Raw genomic sequence first — 12,671 nt, 5'->3', positions numbered from 1 at the left:
TCTTCCTAGCTCAACACAGGAAAAGACAAAAGGAAGAGAGAGGAGATGTGTCCACAAGAACAGACCCAGGTGCTATGAAGAAAGAAAAGTGTATCAGAGAAATGAGGAAAATGATTGGCATTTCAGTTCTTTTTCCTCTCTCTTACTACGGAACCTGACTGTCCTTCAGTCATTCCTCACCTACGAAGAATTCTCACAGGCTTCTCATCTAGAAACCCAGAAGAGTCCAAAACGTTAGATTTCTACTAACATTTGTTGCTGGAAATGCCAAATGACTTGTGGTGTCCTGGGAGAGTCATGAGATAATATGATAGTAGGGTGTGGAACCAGTGCAGGCTAAGATCAAGTAACTTTCTAAAAGAGGCAGCTATAACTAAGAGAATTACTAAGTGATAACTATTATAAATGGAAAATGAAAAAAAAAGTATTTGTTAGACAATTATCACCATTTCGTCCAGCCAGTCACCCAGCAAAAACATTCAGCCCACTAGGCAGTTGTGTGATATCTCAGAATAAATCCCATGTACATGCTGTCAAAAAAGAAAAAAAAGGAGAAAATATATCCAAAATATGAAGAATTGTGAGGATATCATTTTATAACAGTGCACAATTGAGCAGATATGAACATAGAATTAATGAATAACAATGAAAATAAAAGAAGTCTAAATAAAGAACTTTGATTTGTGGGAGGGAAAGAATTCCTTTTTATTGTCAGAGAAATGGTTATTAAAAATAACTTTTAAAGCAATATTTATGCCAAAATTCTTGATAATTCTTGATTGTGGGAGTTGACCAAAAATGAATTAAAACTATTCATAAACTCATCTATTCAGAAAATATCTTGTGGTGCACATATCTTCACAAAATAATCTCTTCTAGTAAGGAGATGTTTTTAAATATAAAAGATCAAAATTACAAAAGGTCACAATTAACCAAATGTTATTTCAAATGTAATGCTGTACAAAACCAAATAGCTGATATTAGTAGAAATGCCATAGGATTTGAACCCTGGTGCTACCACCGACAAGCTGGCATCCAAGTCAAGCATTTTAACCTTTCAGTTTCAATTTTTTTATCTGAATCTGCTATAGTAATAACATTTGTTTTATATTTCTTATCTGTAAAGTGGAGCTACTATGATAATATTTCCTTCATGTTCTTTTCAAGGCTTTTGTAAAGAACATATATATGAACATTCTTCGATATTATAAAATGCTATATAACGATGGATATTAATTTCAAGGTTTTTGTTTAAATTTGTATCAACTTAAAAACAACTTTGCAAACATCCAAGGAAGCCATTTAATTTCTGAAATTTAGGAATATATATTCAAAAAGCATAGTTGTGATCACTAATTTATATATCTTTGCTATGTTTTTTAGTTAACTTTTGTGGCAGACTATTGATTGTCTATGCAAAAGTCATACCAAACCTCCCACTTTCATGACTTCTTCTCATGATTGAGGCTGAAAAATGCCAGATATTATTTTTTCTAGGCTCCTTTGCACTTGGGGGGAGCCATTTTAGCCTCTCAGGCCAGTGAGATGTAGAAGTTTATTGGAGGATTTCCTGAACAATGTTTCCTATATGTTTTCCTCTTAACCATGATTCTTTTTCTCCCTTTTTCCTAGCTCTCTTTCCCATTTCCTTTTCTTTCTTCTTCTCTCATTCCAGTCTTCATGTTTTTGCTAAAACATTTCCCCTTGCTGGAAATATCTTCCCCCTCTTGTAAGATAGAATCTTACTATCCAAATCCTAATACTTTTTCAAAATGCATCTAAATTCCCATTTCTTCCATTAACCCTTTACCTTTTCTCTCCTCACTAGGTAATATCTATATTCTAGCTTATGATACTTGGTCCCTTGATTATTTCCTCTTCCTTTTACATTTTCTTCAGTCTTTATATTCTCGTGTAATTAGTTCGTACAGATAACTATGTTGTTGTGTTTTTTTCTCCCAAGAGTTGTAAGCTTCTTGAAGGCAGGTCCTTTGTCACAGACTGCTTTTGAATTCTTTTTTTTTTTTTTTACTTTTTTAATTTTTATGTTAATCACCATACATTACATCATTAGTTTTTGATGTAGTGTTCCATGATTCATTGTTTGTGAGAGGTTGGTACTACAGTAGGCTTGTAAAAATACCAATAAAAAATTGTTAAATGTAATTGCATAGTGGAGAATTAGGCTATAATGTGTAGTTAGTTTGAAAACCAGTTGCGTGTCTAAGTCTTCAGAATTATTGATATAACATTGTACTGAAAACAGTGACAACTTTTGTATATGTTTATCAGCTATGAAAAGCCAAGATCTTTCTTTAAAATGAAAAAGTTTATTACTATTAGATGATCATTTTATAGCTTCTTTCAAAGGAGAACTAGCATCGTGATTTTTAGATCCTATTTTATGCTTTACATTATCCCTGAATAAGTTTTGAAAAGATTATAAAATAGGAAAGAAAAAAATGAAGCAGCATCAACTTGACTGTCTGCATATAGAGAAATGGTTAAATAAATTGTGGTGCACCAGTATTAGGGAAACACCATGCAGCTTCTTGAGAAGAATGAAGTCGGTCTGCTAAATCTGGCATGTAAGGAAACCAGGATCTACTATTAAGAAACAAAAATAACTTATAAAGCAGAATGTATGGTATGAAACCAGCTTTTAAAACCATGTATTATTTAAACAAATAAATCATGTCTGTGTATGTCTGGAAAAAATGAAAGAACAGAACTAAACTATTAACAGTGGTTAACTTTGGGGAGTGGAATTAGAGAAGAGGAAGGCAGGAGATTTTTCAAGCAGTAGAGAAGCATGTAAAATAGATTTTTTTTTCTACAATGAGCATTTATTTTGAAATCAAAATGCAAAAAGATACATTTTAAAAGAATCAGTAAAGCAAGAAAAGTAAACGCTTGTTTTGTAAAACAAGATGCAATTTTGTGTTTGCATTTATTAAAGATATTTTTCTTTGATTAATAGTCATTAATAGATTGTAATTATTTTTCCTACTCCAGATCATGTTTTGTATGTCTTCAGAGTTATGGTAATGGAATCCAACTATAATTACTGAACTAATTTTATAGATATTTTTCCATTCGATAAATTACCTGAATATGTTTTACTATAAATGCTATGTGTTTATTTGCCATAAATGGCCGTGTTTGAATATGAAAATTAAATATCTTGTCTAAAAGTACTTTCCGTTATTAACATGCTTCATAAGCACGTAGAAAGAGATACTTTGAGACTAGTTTCCCTTGACATTTTATTTATTTTTTTTACATTTTTTATTTAAATTCAATTAATTAATATATAATGTATTATTGGTTTCAGAGGTACAGGCCTGTGATTCATCAGTCTTATACCAGGGCTCATTATATCACATACCTTCCTTAATGTCCATCACCCAGTTGCCCCATCCCTCCACCCCCCTCCCCTCTAGCAACCCTCAGTTTGGTTCCTATGATTAAGAGTCTCTCATGGTTTGTCTCCCTCTCTGGTTTCATCTTGTTTTATTTTTTCCTCTCTTCCCCCATGATCCTCTGTTTTGTTTCTTAAATTCCACATATCAGTGAGATCATATGATAATTGTCTTTCTTTGATTGACTTATTTCACTTAGCATAATACCCTCTAGTTCCATCCACGTCATTGCAAATGGCAAGATTTCTTTTTTTTTTTTTTTTGATGGCTGGTCCCTTGACATTTTAAACTGAGTAATTTATAACTCAAGGTTTTCTGTCCCTTTACTCAGTTTACTTCTTTCTTTGTCCTTTCTGTGTTCTTTTTAGATCCTGTTTTTCTTCTTGGCTCCAGAGCACCAGCTCACAAATTGTACTTTTGAAGACTTATAACAGGTTTATCATGTGATTTTCCAACATAACATTTTTGTTAGCTCTGATTTCGATAATTTGTAGAAAAGTGAGAGTTTGTAAAAACTTGGAAAATTGGAAGATGACATACCTTATAAGGGGAAATGTGTATTAGCTCTCAATAGGGTGGGGGTTGTTCTTTTATTAAAAGATATATTATGTTCTTACCTCATTCAAGCAAGAACTTTTCACAGAAGTATCAACTATGGAGAAAACAGAAATCAGATCCAGCAAAGAAGGGCAGAGAAATATGAGAATTATTACCATCTAACAGTGGTTATAGCACTAAGCCCATTTTTGTTGGTTATGATGCTGGTTATATATTGCATCTTAGGATTCCATTAATTCTTTCTTACCTCATCCTTTGTTATTTCTTAAATTGAGAAGTTGGAAGAAAATCATAGCCTGCATTTTACTTAGTGTGGTTATATTTTTTGGAAAGATGTGGAATTATAACTATTAAACTTAGAATTTGGTATACATGAATTATAGCCTTTAGCTTTTACTCTTACTATATTTATGTTTTTTTATAAGATCAATTTTTACTCTGCTCAAAGACACGTTGTATTACTCTACCCTCATTCTCTTCAAATGACCTTGAGTCCTTCTTTTCTGAGAAGATCAAAGCAAATTTGTGCTCCCTAATGCCATTCATCTTTACTTTGACAGTTTCTTTATTCAAACTTTATCTTTCCTTCTTATTTTAGAAAAACATGTATCATTCTTCTTGGATGTTAAACTTTTCGCTTACATTCTTTTTTTTTTTTTAAAGATTTTATTTTTTTTTTTAAAGATTTTATTTATTTATTTGACAGAGAGAGACAGCAAGAGGGAACACAAGCAGGGGGAGTGGGAGAGGGAGAAGCAGGCTTCCTGCTGAGCAGGGAGCCCGATGCGGGGCTCGATCCCAGGACCCTGGGTTCATGACCTGAGCCAAAGGCAGACGCTTAACGACTGAGCCACCCAGGCGCCCCTAAAGATTTTATTTATTTGACAGAGAGAGACACAGCGAGAGAGGGAACACAAGCAGGGGGAGCGGGAGAGGAAGAAGCAGGCTTCCCGCGGAGCAGGAAGCCTGATGTGAGGCTCGATCCCAGGACCCTGGGATCATGACCTGAGCTGAAGGCAGACGCTTAACGACTGAGCCACCCAGGCGCCCAAAACTTTTCGCTTACATTCTTGATCCTTTCTTCTATCATGAGCTCAAGAATCTCACCCCATCGATTATCCCCTTCTCATCTTGCATCTCCCTCGTATCTGTCCCACTCAATCTACTGAGAATTCAAAGTTTAAAAAAAAAAGAAAAAGCAAACAAAACCCCCTTTCTTTAGCCCTTCAAGTTCTCCTTCCATTCCTTATCAGACACTTGGAAACAGTATTACACACTTGTGCCTCCAATCCTTAACCTCTTACACTCCTAATTGTGTCCTTGACTTTTGTGTGTCTTGGCACTACTAAGACTCCAACCTCTCATCCAGTCTTCTAGGCATGGTAGTTGAGCCATGCTACCTGGATCAGAGCCCATATTACCAGTTTCCCAAGGAAGACTGCCTTGGAGTGCTCTGCCTGCTCTATGCTTACTGTACTGCAGTATGCTCTGGTGGTCCCAGCCTGGCTTTGGTCTCTCTATCAGCCTGTGTCTTTAGAATTTTAGGGTAATATGAATTCTTAAGAGATCCCTTTCCTTGTTTTTAGTGGTTTTCTGAAGATCATTTTTCCCCCTAATACTTTTGCTTTTTAAGAATTGAAAGAGGGTCTTAGAAATTAGATGATAGGTTTAGGCAGGAGGTTCATCCCTACTCTGCTGCATTTGGTATTGTTGAACACTCCACATTTTTGAAGTTCTCTTCTTTTGGTCATAGGGATAGCATATTTTTCTGGTTCTTCTTGCCCTCTCTAACCACCGTTTCTTTAGTCACTACTTTTTCTATCTCTCCCTGTGGGTGCTCCCTAAAGTTTTCTCCTTGATTCTCTTTTGGTCTCTTTTGTATTCCATTGGCCGAATGGGTGACCCCCAGGTATATTGCTCTGGTTCTGTTTTCTCTCCAAGTTCTAGTTCTGTATGTTCAAGTGCCTATAGGCATCTATATCCAGAAGTCTTGCTGGCACTTCAAACTCGTTACATATCAAGCAACTGGTTATTTTATAAATTTTTTTTTCCTCCTGTGGTCCGTATTTCTTTTAAGATATTACCAGTCTACTCTTTCATATGGAAAACAAGGAAACTCACTGTCATCTTAACTCTTTTCTTAATTACCATTTACATTTAATCAGTTACCAAACCTATTGTCTCTGATACTCACATATTCCTCTCATTCCCCTGCTAAGTTACCTTCACTGTCATCCTGGACTACTACAGTTCCCTTTGATTTCATCACCTGCTGTTTCTCTGCTCTTTTGATTCTTCTTAAGGACCACCAAATTCATGGTCATGAGATGGAGTTTTGATTTCATCATGGCTCCCCTTTGCCCACAAATTAACAGTTAGAAGTCATTAGCCTACTATTAAAGGCTCTCCATAATTTGACTCCAACCTGTTTTTCCTTTTTTTTTTTTTACTACTACCATTCACATAGCATTTGCATCTGATAAACTAAACTGTTTGTTATTTACATCTTGCACTTCCTAATCCTCTCTGTTCCTATTTCCACATGACCAAATCATACACATCATTCACAACTGAGTTCCAGTGCCACCTTCTCTATGAAACATTCTCTGATTCTTTAAGATATACATATTTTTTGGTTCATCTGAATTTTTATGGTATTTCATTGGTCTTTTCCTTTGTGATTCATAACTTTTTGTCTTACACTATAGTTATTTTTGGTACATGTCTTATATCCCCTATTAGAATATAAATTCCTTTTTCTGACCTATATCCTCATAGACCGTATTGCCCTCAGATGGTTGGATGAATGAATCCCGTACATTTTGTTTTAAAGATTTTATTTTTAAGTAGTCTGTACACCCAGCATGGGGCTTGAACTCAAAACCCTAAGAACAAGAGTCACGTGCTCTACCCACTGAGCCAGCCAGGTTCCCTGAACCTTTAAATGATAGAAAGATGTAACAGAGCCTTGCCATTATAAAGTGTCTAAGGCTATTACATTTAGTTGTATGGTTTGTGTACTGTCCAAAGACTCCTGCCAAGGGAGTGAGTAGGGCCTGAAATCCAGCTCACATTCCCCCTTCCCCATACCAAAATATGTGCCAGGCTGGTGCAGGGCTGCATCTGCCTGGAGGGTGGGTTACTTGTTCTTTACACGAAGGTTCTATCTGCTGGTTAATCTATGCATCTGCTTGACTGCAGCTGTCCCTTTTTCTGACTCTTACCAAAGCATCATATAAGCTAAAAGTAACCCTGAAAGTACTGACAGTATTAATTGAGGTTCATTATGGAAACTACTTTGTGTCATGTAGAAACTAACCAAAAATTATTTGTTGAAATAAAAGTTATGGATTAATCGAATGTGAAATAAAGCATTATTATAGAGCATCTCCTTGGTAATTTACTATTAATTTCAAATTTACCCTTCTAGAACATTTGAGATTGCTTGTAATTGTTTACTGAGGTCAGTTGGCTAATAGTCCCATTTCCCTTGTCACCACTTCAACTATATCTTTTGGTTAGGATAATCTGATATGAGGTAGACATTTTTTTTGCCTTGTTCCTTTAGCGCTGTTGTGGTAGAGCCAATGATAGTGGCTTCTGGAAGTTTTTGTAGTTTGATTTGAGGGTTAAGTCATAGACAAAAAAGAGTTTATTTTTTAAACCCATTCTATTTTACTACTTTTCTAGTTTACTAATTCGTCTAGTTATTTACTTAATGTGTCTTTGTAATATAAAATTTCCATAAACCTGTGAGAGATAGATGGAGTATTCCTACCTAAATATATAGAACAAAGCTTAGAGATGTTAATTGACTTGGGCACAAGGCAAGCAAATGATGAAGCTAGGCTAAAATCTAGGATTTCTGTATTATCCCTATCCCATGCTTTTCTAAAATGCTGCATCCAGAATTGTTTTAGTGGAATTATTTTGGTGTGGTTCGTATATAAGGCAAATTAAAAAGTCCTTAAACACATAGTTAACGGCTTATTGGTATGTGGGTATGTGTATCTGAGCACCTAGTATTGCACTTTGTATCTACTAAGTGTTTAATAAATAAGGTTGATGACACACTGCTTGTGAGTCCTGCAGTGGATCTGTCTCATTCCAGAGTAGTGACAGGGCAACCACAAGTGGACTGATATATTTTTACTATGTGCTAGAGTTTTTATTATATGAGTAGAGAAATGTCTAACATTTAGTGCTTAACTAAATGCCAGCCACATATGCATATTACTTCACTTGACCCTCACAACCAGTCCTGGAACTGTATATTGTTATCTCCAATTTAAATATAAAATACTTATACATTAAGTTTTCATTCAAATCTAGGTCTGCCTAATACCAAAGAGACTGCCTAATACTAAAGAGACAATAGCTTTGAAACTAGCTGCTTGATATCTGAAGAATATTCAGAATAGCTTATCACATAAAGGCCTTCGGAGGCTATAAATCTATGTCTATTTATTGCTAAATAGATAGAGCTGTAGATTATACTATCTTAGCATTGGGGAAACAAAGCAGTCCTTCCTTGAACTGACATAGGAGATCTTAATGCTGGGGCTAAATATTGCAGGTGCTACTGCAGCTCAGTACCAGCAGGGGGCCAGAGTGGTGCTGGAAAAGTGAGAAAGGCCATGACATTCTCAGCTTCAAGAGACTACTCTGGTGTTTTGGAAGTATAGCCAGTAGGAGTAAGGATGTCTCCTAATTTTTGTTATTCAGCTTCCTCCTTCCTAAAAAAAAAAAAAAAAAAGAACAGGAGATGGGCAGCACACTAGTGAAAGAGAAACCAGAATAATTGAGTTTGTTATCTTGTTGAAGTTAATTAGAAGACCTTTTAAAGATTTCCAAATTTGGCCAAGGATTAGCAGTTAGTGTACAATTAAAAATGTGGGTGTGGTTTTTAAAAAATCTTTATTATTGAAGTATAGTTGACATAACAGTGTTATATTAGTTTCAAGTGCACAACAGGAAATGTGTTTTCCATTCTATCAATTAAACTTCATTTCTGTGCAACCTCTAAAGCGTTTCTCTTACAGCATTTCTTCTATGTTCTGCTTTTATGAAAGCAATTTGAATATCTTTAAACAACTTGCAAGGCCACAATGTAAATAATGTTTGAAATGGAAATTATGAGAAGGAAGAACTAGAGATATCTATGGTGTATGGGTAGCATGACAAGCTACTAAAGACTTTAAACAGGTTCTTTGCTTTGAGGCTCCTTTATTGGTTATCAAAGGCCAAAGGCCTGGGTGGCTCAGTCGGTTAAGCGACTGCCTTCGGCTCGGGTCATGGCCCCAGGGTCCTGGGATCGAGTCCCATGTTGGGCTCGCCGCTCAGCGGGGAGCCTGCTTCTCCCTCTCCCTCTGCCTGCCACTCCCCCGATGTGCTCTCTATCTCTCTGACAAATAAATAAATAAAATCTTTAAAAAAAAAAAAAAGAATAAATGTAATTTCTGGGCTACCTGAAGGTGTAGCTGTGGTACTTTGTATTTATATTGTGGTCTTTAGGAATAGAGAAAAACAGAGAAACAAAAGTGTGAATGAGAAGTGAAGAAAAGAAGTGAGGATAAGACAGAGGTAAATGCCACTAAAAAAAACAAAGATCTGTAGTTACTCAAATTAGCAAAATTGCAACAATAGGTATACAGTACGTTTTAGCATACTCTAACACATACATACCTATATGCATATACATATACATTCATTTTATAATGATAAAAGTAATAGTCATTTCCTCTATAACACTTGTTTTGAAACAAATGTGTTCCAACATGATTGATATATTAGGGAGCAATTTGAGATTAATACACATTTCTTGTTTGCTTTATGCAAAAACCACCCTGCTAAACCAAGCCACATAGGAATACACACAATGTACACATGCACACACTTCAAACACCTACCAGCAATCTCAGTGTACCACATGTTATGAGTCCTGTCCATCCACATTTGGTATTAAAACTTTCCAGCTGATTTCAGATAACCCTATTTTCAGTATTTCAAAATAACTCACAAGCTGCAATTCTTCTAACACCCACCTTTATTAGCAAGTGCCCGGTCTTTTTCAAGGTACAGTGTCATATTTATTGTAGCATTTATGTACTTTTTAACCATTTAACATATGTAAAACTACTGTTTTTTTTTTTAAAGATTTTATTTATTTATTTTGACAGAGAGACAATGAGAGAGGGAACACAAGCAGCAGGAGAGGGAGAAGCAGGCTTCCCGCTGAACAGGGAGCCCGATGCGGGGCTCGATGCGGGGCTCGATCCCATGACCCTGGGATCATGACCTGAGCTGAAGGCAGACGCTTAACGACTGAGCCACCGAGGCGCCCCATAAAACGGTTTTTATTAGGTTCCTACCTTTTCTAAAAAAAAAAGTCTCTGATGAAATTTTTGAATATTGAGTTCCAAACCCACTGTTCCTTGCTTTTTATCTCTCTAGTGTGATCACAGGCCTAAGCTAAATTATTATGAGTAAAAGCAGGGAGACAGAAAGTTGAGAAAGATATGAAAGAACCTAGGAGAAGATAAAATAAGAAGGTATGAAAGATATGATTAGAAAGAAAAGATATGATCGGAACCTAGGAGAAGCCTGAAGAGCCAAGCATCTTTTACTTCTCCCTTGGCAAAGGTAACGGCCAACCCAAGAATGCAAAGCAGTCTGTTGGGATGCATCCTAGTTTTAAGGGGGCAGGTTTACCTTCATTTGTTTGGAAGAAGCAGTTTGACCTGGGGGCTTGAGTAATGGACAGAGCACTGAAGCCAGTTAGAGAAAAAATCACAATAACAAGTCCAGATTCACCAATTTCTGACTTTGGTTAGTAGAAAACAAGAAGCAAAATGATTAAAGCCAAAGGAAATCTAAGACAGTTGTATTGTCAAAAATATTGAAGTCTAAGAAATAAAGGCTTGTGATTTCCCATTCCCTGGAAACTCCTGTTCTCCTGCATGTGATTCCAAAACAAGTGGACTGCTTCAGCAGGAAAGCTCCCAGTCAGGAACCATCCGCAATGACCTTCTCAGTATGATTTTGGGGTTGATAGGGGAGATTCATCCAGAGATTAGAGATTAGAATCGGGCAATCAATTTAGTAACTAAAGAACTCATTTCCCTTCCCAGACAGGGAAGCTTACTCTTCCTGTCCAGCAAAGTATCATACATATTATGAATTCATGTTTCTTTACCTCCCTTTTTTCATGCAGGAGTTTTTATTGCCGGTATCTATTTTTCTACTTTGCCTTGTTTATTAGATGTCTTGGTGTGGGAGGATTAAATTTATAATTGAGCCATAGGATGATAGACCTTAAGGAGCTGCTTCAGACTTGATTGAGAAGCATATACTCAACAGAGATATTGGAGCTGGAGGCGGTGAACAAGTTTGAGCAAGGGTGAGTGCACTGTTAGTTACATTTGGAAACCTTGCCCAATGTTAGACAGGGCTATTGTTGAAAGTATAGATGTAGGAAAAGGGTAGATGTGGATGCTGAGCAACCAGGTTGAACTTTTTTATGGAATGGTTTTATATAATACACAAATGTAACTGAGTGAATCCAACTACGTATGCTTTGAAGTTCAATCATAGTACAAAATAATCTCACCCAACATTTCACTTAATGACTCTTGACTTGAAGTTGCTCTTTCATAGTGAGATTCTCACTTTGCTTTACAGGCCTGTCAATCTCTTTGCACTAATGCTAACACACTCAGAAGCCAAGCTGGTTAATAAGTGTACCCCATTCTTATGCATATGGTTATTAACAGTTGGTTACCTGAACTAGCAGCACCAAAGTCATTTTTCAGGTTTGATGTAGCTATTGAAAGAGAGGCCCAAGGGCTTCACTTCTTTTGAGATCATGGGAACCAAGGGCATGTAATCTGTGCCGCCATATAGGAAGAGCCCAACTATGAATGAAGGAAGCACCAAAGAAAGCAATGCAAGGGGCTCCAATGACATTGTTTAAGCGTGGGCTGAAGTTAGCTTTGATCCAGGGTCTCTCAGCCTTGGCATTGTTGACACTTTGGGCTGGATAATTCGTTGTTAGGAGAGAGGATGTTCTCTGATTTTAGGATGTTCAGTAGCATCTCTGGCCTCTCCCCACTAGATGCTTCCCCAGGTGATAACCCCTGATCTAATCCTAGGCTTTTTGGTTACATGATTCTTAAGTTCCCTTTTTGCTAAACTTATGTGCATTGGGTCTGTCACTTGCAGTCCAATTGTTTTAGTTAACTTTCTCCTATGGCTTCTCTATGTAAATAAAAACAAACATTCATTAAACATAAACAACTCTATAAAACCAATAAAGTAAAATTAACAATAATTTAGTCCAATAGATACCACTAAATTGCCAATAAAGCATAAAAACATATATTTGTGTTTAGTATTTTACATGTTAGGATCTTGATATTTTTGAACATGATAAACCAGTTTTTGTGGCAATTATTGTTACTGTTGACAGTAAACTTTTTAAACCACCAATGTGTTATTTTGACGGACTAATCAATTTTTTAAAAAGATTTTATTTATTGGGGTGCCTGGGTGGCTCAGTCAGTTAAGCATCTGCCTTAGGCTCAGGTCATGGTCTCAGGGTCCTGGGATCAAGCCCTGCATTGGGCTCTCTGCTCAGCGGGGAGTCTGTTTCTCCCTCTCCCTTTGTCGCTCCCCCTACTTGTGCTTTCTCTC

The 12,671-nt window shown here is 36.4% G+C and overlaps 1 protein-coding gene across 7 annotated transcripts in view; it reads left to right on the top strand.

Moving 5' to 3' along the window:
• The window catches only part of CAB39L (calcium binding protein 39 like), a 110,544-nt gene that overhangs the window by 19,401 nt on the left and 78,472 nt on the right, over positions 1-12,671 (top strand). For 2 of the 7 annotated variants that reach the window (XM_032403053.1, XM_032403052.1), the window contains exon 4: positions 11,194-11,379. The exons of 4 other annotated variants lie outside the window; for them this stretch is intronic. The gene's annotated coding sequence lies outside the window, so the exon portion shown is untranslated. The remainder of the gene's footprint in view (positions 1-11,193; positions 11,380-12,671) is intronic. One more of the 7 variants, XM_032403055.1, reaches the window with a different exon arrangement.

Source organism: Phoca vitulina, unplaced genomic scaffold, assembly GCF_004348235.1.
Source record: "Phoca vitulina isolate PV1807 unplaced genomic scaffold, GSC_HSeal_1.0 scaffold5, whole genome shotgun sequence".
In the NCBI taxonomy this organism is placed as follows: domain Eukaryota; kingdom Metazoa; phylum Chordata; class Mammalia; order Carnivora; family Phocidae; genus Phoca; species Phoca vitulina.
This window is presented reverse-complemented; position numbering and strand designations above follow the sequence as displayed.